Source organism: Orbicella franksi, chromosome 7 (genome assembly GCF_964199315.1).
Source record: "Orbicella franksi chromosome 7, jaOrbFran1.1, whole genome shotgun sequence".
In the NCBI taxonomy this organism is placed as follows: Eukaryota; Metazoa; Cnidaria; class Anthozoa; order Scleractinia; family Merulinidae; genus Orbicella; species Orbicella franksi.
In genome coordinates this window covers 19,690,544-19,696,479 of record NC_138151.1, presented here as the reverse complement: position 1 = coordinate 19,696,479, position 5,936 = coordinate 19,690,544, and the positions used below count along the sequence as shown (strand labels likewise).

General features: G+C 41.1%; 1 pseudogene; it reads left to right on the top strand.

Annotated features, from left to right (window-relative positions):
* Positions 1–4,021: 4,021 nt before the first annotated feature.
* On the top strand, positions 4,022–4,883 carry LOC145493632 (uncharacterized; annotated as a pseudogene).
* The last annotated feature ends 1,053 nt before the right edge of the window (positions 4,884–5,936 follow it).

Here is a 5,936-nt window from a genome sequence, read left to right as displayed (position 1 = left end):
ACCCTTAAGTGAAATGTTTTCAAAAATCATAATTTTAAGTTTGAACGTATTTTTTTTTTTGAAAAAAATTGCAAAGTTTTAAAATGCGGTCAAAGTGCGTTTTCCGCCCAGTGGAATGCCCCAAATAACACGAAAAGACGAAGCTTTCGTAAAATCTTGAAATTTAATGAAGCAGCGGTAAATTTTTCTCAGATATAAAATAACTATTCCTCTTTACGGCTAAAGTTAAAAGATATGTCAAATGCTCTATTTTTTTAGGTTTTTAAGTCATTTCAAAACACTACCGGCGCCCGGTTGACAAGCAGCAAAATATTGGCTATTTTTCATAGGATAAATCCCTATCTGGTACCCAATTATTTTAGAATCAAACTCTACGGCTGAAAAGATTTGTCTTTTAACTGTTATTCTGTGACATGTCAAAATCGAACTCGAACTGGTTCCCTTTGAAAAAACCTGGAATCTACGAACAATGTTCAGCACATTTTTCAAAGTATTTGTCTAGATTTCGACGTAAAGAAAGACCAAAACCTCAGTGTTCGCTACTTTGCATATTTGAGTGACTGAATTATCGTTATTTGTGAACAACTTACGAAATAAAAAGCTAATATATATATATTTATCGTGTAATTATTACCTTGACATTTCAAGATAAGTTCTTGTGGGAAACTATTTTAAAATGACATGGCGACTTGCTGTAAACATTGCGGAAATGGTTTTTTTTTCGGATGTATTTTAAATTATACGAATGCATTTAAGAATTTTCCAAACAAGATTTGGTAAAAGATAACATCTAGTCAGTGTCTAACACCGCTTTGTTTACGGAAAATGGTGTAAACTTCTTTGTTATTTCTCTTCCGACTGTACTGTAATTTGATCTAATTTCATCTTTCACCAACAGCTTCCCGATCTCACGCAAACCAGGCACAGTCATATAAATATATTTCTAAAATAAACTGAAAATACGCCCCAAAATCCGTTTTCCCATCTTCTTGCTATCAAACCAGCTTTCAGCTGGCATGAAAGCATCCGTTGTAAGAACCAGACGTGTTCGAAATCTTCCTGAAAGGTCAGTTTATTTGCAAAGTAAAACAACAGCTAAGTGACGTGGACAGGAAATTGCGGAAAAATTATTGGCTACATTGAACTAAAAAGCCAGGAACATATGAGACCTGTCCTGGTGTTCGCTTAACTGTGCCATTTTGTGCCCCTAAGTGTTTAAATTTTTCACATGGCATTTCCTTTAGCTACATGACGCTACAAGGTAGGTGCAGCACTTGCGGGCAATCGAGCAACTGTCCAGGACACCTGGAATGCGTTGATCTAAACGACTGGACGAGAGATGTCAGGAGTCATTTGGGAAACTTAAAACTACGCAGGGATGAGGGTGTTAATACAGAGATGAAGTTGCTGTTGGCAAGAGCTGGTGAATGGTGTTATTTATGCTCTTTTTGAACCTGTATTTCCCACATACAGATGAAATGTGTAACTAAAAGCTTCCAATGTTTCACGTGTCTTTAAGGTAGAAGAAGAGCACAAGTTGCTAAATATTTGTCCGCACCACAGAGCCGTTTATGGTATCCATTGGAGGACAGGAAAATTTGTCTGCACAGTCCCTGCTGACATGGCCGCACACAATTCAGCGAATGTTAAAGGAAGATACCAATTGAATAGCCACCAATCAGCAGTAATTCTCGAGAAAACCAAGATTCTCAATCCAGTTGAATTGCCTGAGTTGTTTTGTTTATATTAGTTGCATATGGTCTAAAATGTTTACAAGGTCTCGTAGAAGTAGTTATACATATTCAGGGGTGAAACACACCGGCCTGTGAAGTAATTGCAAAGGGAAATAAGGCCAGGATCGCGCGAGAGAATAGAACTATAATTTTTGTGGTCTTGAAGTCACTCTGATTTCGTAATAGCTTTTTCGAGTTATTTGAATTGCTTGAAAATATTCGCATTGTCCTTAAGCAGTACGTTTTTAGGGAAGAGGTGAATGGCTTATTGCTCCACTTTTTCAGCAATTTTCAAATAGTGTCAAGATTTCGTGAGGAAACAGCTGTTGGAAAACAAGTCACTACCGAACAAGAAGTCAGAAACCTGTGGAACTCCTCTGGCTGCGCCTGCGGCTGAACAACCTGTATTTCATGCCAAGTCATCTCAAGAACAATCCACGGTATCAATCTTACTCATTTTGCGCGGGGTGTTAATTTAATCATGGCAGCCCAAAACCCACTCGAAGACCATCGCACACACTTCACAACATACATCGACATGCCAAAAATAAAATAAATACGGCGTTTAGTTACAAATGAAATTATTTTTACTTATAGCAGACATTGGTGGAAAAGGATCCCACGAACAGCGATGTTTCATCTGAAGATTTGGCGGTAGAATTATCAAGGCTTGCAATTGACAATGAGACTTTCCTTAGTCCTGATACAGAGAGCATTGTTTCAAGCACAAGCGATGAAAGGCAAGCTATGAAGGCAACGTCTGTGCTTTCTCGAGGAAAGTTGAATGAGTATTTACTCTCCGACGGTATCGCTCCGATAGTTCAACCCTGGCTTGAGTGGTAAGAAGCCTCTAACAGAACCAAGGAAGGATACCCAAAAGAAATGCAGAGATGGTTTCCGCAGTTTTGCTCAATCAGCCCGAAAGTTGCAGGTTGTCTTTTGCAGGCCATTGTCTCGTCTGCTGTCATGAAGAACGCCGATTTTTTGTAGCCGTCAACAGAGAACCTCGAGGCTCTTGCAGAGCCTTATGGCTATGCAATTGAGTTGCACACGAGAAGACAGATTCTGTCCATCATGGCAGGTCTTGCCAGCTAGAACGCCAACTCAGTGTTTACACCAGGCTGGTCGTGATATCACTACTCCATAGGCAACCTTCATCGCCTGCAGTTTGGGCGCGGCACTTCCATGAAATACCAACTATTAGTGAGAGTAAGAATTGAGTGGCAGCAGTTGAACAGTTTTCTGTCCTTCATTACGAGTCCTCATTTAGTCCAAGATCTGCCCGTTGGACAGAATATACTTCCGCTTTCCTCAGGAAAAACTTTTGAAATACCGAACTTATTCTAACTTATTCTTATTCTTACACTCATTCTACAGAGCGTCAGTACAAACAGTGCTGCGATGAGATGGGATTCAAGCCCTTTAGCAAGCGAACCATGTTGCGGATACTAGTAGAGTGAAAAGCTTCAGTGTGTAAGTCTCTTCAAGGGCTTGTTTACTTTGCCGCAGAAGATGCTCGCGCTTTTGAAGACCTTCAATCGTTAGTGCGCCAGCGCATCGAACTCGGACTGGAAAAGGAATCAGATGTCATTGACACCCAATGCTTGAAGATTGCCAAATTGTATCTTAAAGGCGATTTCAAAGTAATAGTTGTTGTTTTTTTTTGAAAAGTAACTGTAAAAAAAATTGTAGGACTAGGACAAAATCTGTATCGTGATGTGTTGCTCAAAATTCACTTTGAATATTCCTTTTAAACATAGATATTGACGTTTATTTTTTTCTTAATCATTCTAGAGTAGTAATTCTGTAAAAAGGCAGTAAACGGTTATCTAAAAAAAATATTATTAGTCCAATGGCGCTAACTACGAAAGAGCAGGCTTTCATGACGGAGAAGGGCATCGCGCGAGGTGACGGGCGATGGTTGAGAATGGTCAATTAATGGAAAAGTCCCTTTTTCATATATTTTTTTATGGTGTTTTGTTTTAACGCCAGGATTTTTTTCACGGAAGGCCAGCTGAATATGTACCTTATTAGAGTAGCGATCTTGGCAATACAGGTATGACGTGTAATGCTTTCAAATATATTCCTTGCTAGGTTCACACTAGCACCAACTCTGAGGGAGCCAGTCACTGGAGTGTGTTTGCCCTTAGCGATTGTACCAACTCAGAACTTCGGCAACAATCCGATCATAGACACGAAGACGAATGCGAGCAGTGCGAAAACCGAAAGAGACGAAGCTGTATATTTTACCAATCACGCCACGCTTCCCAGCCAGTCATAAAAATGTCATGGGCAATGAAGTTCTTGCCCAGAGATACCGAGAGTCGCAAGGAGACTGGTTTGGCAAGCGTGGTATATCCTGGAAAATATCAGTCGTATACCGACGGGTAGAAGGGGTCCTACAGTGGCAAGGGTTTTTCTCCGTTATCCAGGCATGTAGCCAGGAAAGCTTTGCAGTCAAAGCCATCATGCACCACGTTCTGACCACACTTAAGCAGGACCACCTGGAAATCAACGCGGCCTTTTTTCGTCAGGATAACGCCGGTTGTTACCATTTTGCTCGCACAATCCTGGCGTGCCGACATATGGGAACACGTTGCGGAATTCGGGTGGTACGCAGAGATTTTACCGATCCACAAGAGGGTAAAGATGCGGCAGGTCGATTGGCTGCGTCATGCAAATTCCCTATTTGGGCATACATAAATGAACGACACGACGTCTGCACTGCAAATGGCATGAAAATTGCATTGATTTCTCATCGAGGATTGGGGGGAGTCCGAGTGGTTTCCGTGGACACCATTGCCGAGACGATAGACACGGCCCAGACATAAGAAGGTATCACAAAGCTGAACAACTTTGAGTTTACTTCAACACATCCCGTTTCTTGTTGGTGTGCATATGCTGTCGATCCTGGTAATGTAGTCAAACTGGATGCATCGTCTTTTAGGTCTTCTGGCCAGTAGTCAAATATTGTATAGATAATGTCACGATTTGTTCTACGGATTGACAAACTCACTTAATTTAACGTTACTAAGGTGTTCTTCACAATTCAACCTTAATTAGATACAAAAACGAGTGCTGAAACGTCCCTCATTAATAGTGTTAGCTAGAGAGGAGTGAGGGATGGGTTATATTTTTCAGTACAACTTCTTCAACACCTGTTATTACCAATAACAAAAACTGCATTGTTACATGTCTCTAGATTTAAATATAACGTGGATGTGTGTCTATCATGTTTCAAAGGTAGTCGAGCAAAGCCAAAACTCCTGAAGCCAGCGCGGGGAAAAAGCAGAATGTCAATCCAGAGGAGAATAACTAAGTTGCTGGGGTTTATTCATGTCCCAACGATTTGTGCGTGCGTATCTTTTAACGGGTTTATCCACTTGAAAAGCACTTGTCCCTCGAGAAATTGAAACAGTCACCTGAGAGGTATACTGTGATAGATCTAGCTAAAATGGGTTACAAGTCAGCCCTGGAGGAGGGTTTTGGCGTTTCACTCACCCTAAAGACCTCAACGCTTTCCTAGGATTACCCTATTGACGTTGACAACGAGGGATGGGCTCTAAGAGCTGTCAAAAGAGATTATCGGTTGAGCTATAAAGAAAACTGCTATCTTTTGGCGAAATTCCGTATTGGCCAAACAACAGGCCGAAAGCTCGATGCAGAGGTCGTTGCTCGTGAAATGCGCCTTGCTCGTGGTGCTAACTCTCTGCGCCTTTTCCAGTCATGAGGATTTTTTACAGCCTCGAAGATTGCCTCTTATTTTTCACGTGTTAATGCTGCCACTCGCCGGCAAGATATGAATAAGTTAAGTAACTGCAAATGAGAAGTAACTGCAAATTTGCGGGGTTTTACAAAAAAATTCCCATAGTTAAATTGTCTCTTCCCGTTGGAATCTTTCGCAGTCCTCATGGTTTTAGAGACTAGTTGGGTTAGATTTCTTTTCTTTTCTCTCTTCATTTTCAAACTTGGAATTAAAGTTCTGCTTTTAATATTCACTAAACTTCGTGCGACGGGGCTGTGACGACTTCAGTGCTCCCACAATCGGAAGAGTAGTTGGCACGGTTGTTAATGATGGTCTACTTCCTTCCAGGACCGTTAAGCATTCCATTCCGCGCTACATTCCAGTTAAGTCGCGTATTCTATCGAGGCCTTGTCATAGAGAGTTTCATACTCTAGACCACGCTTGTTTTTTCCGCAGTC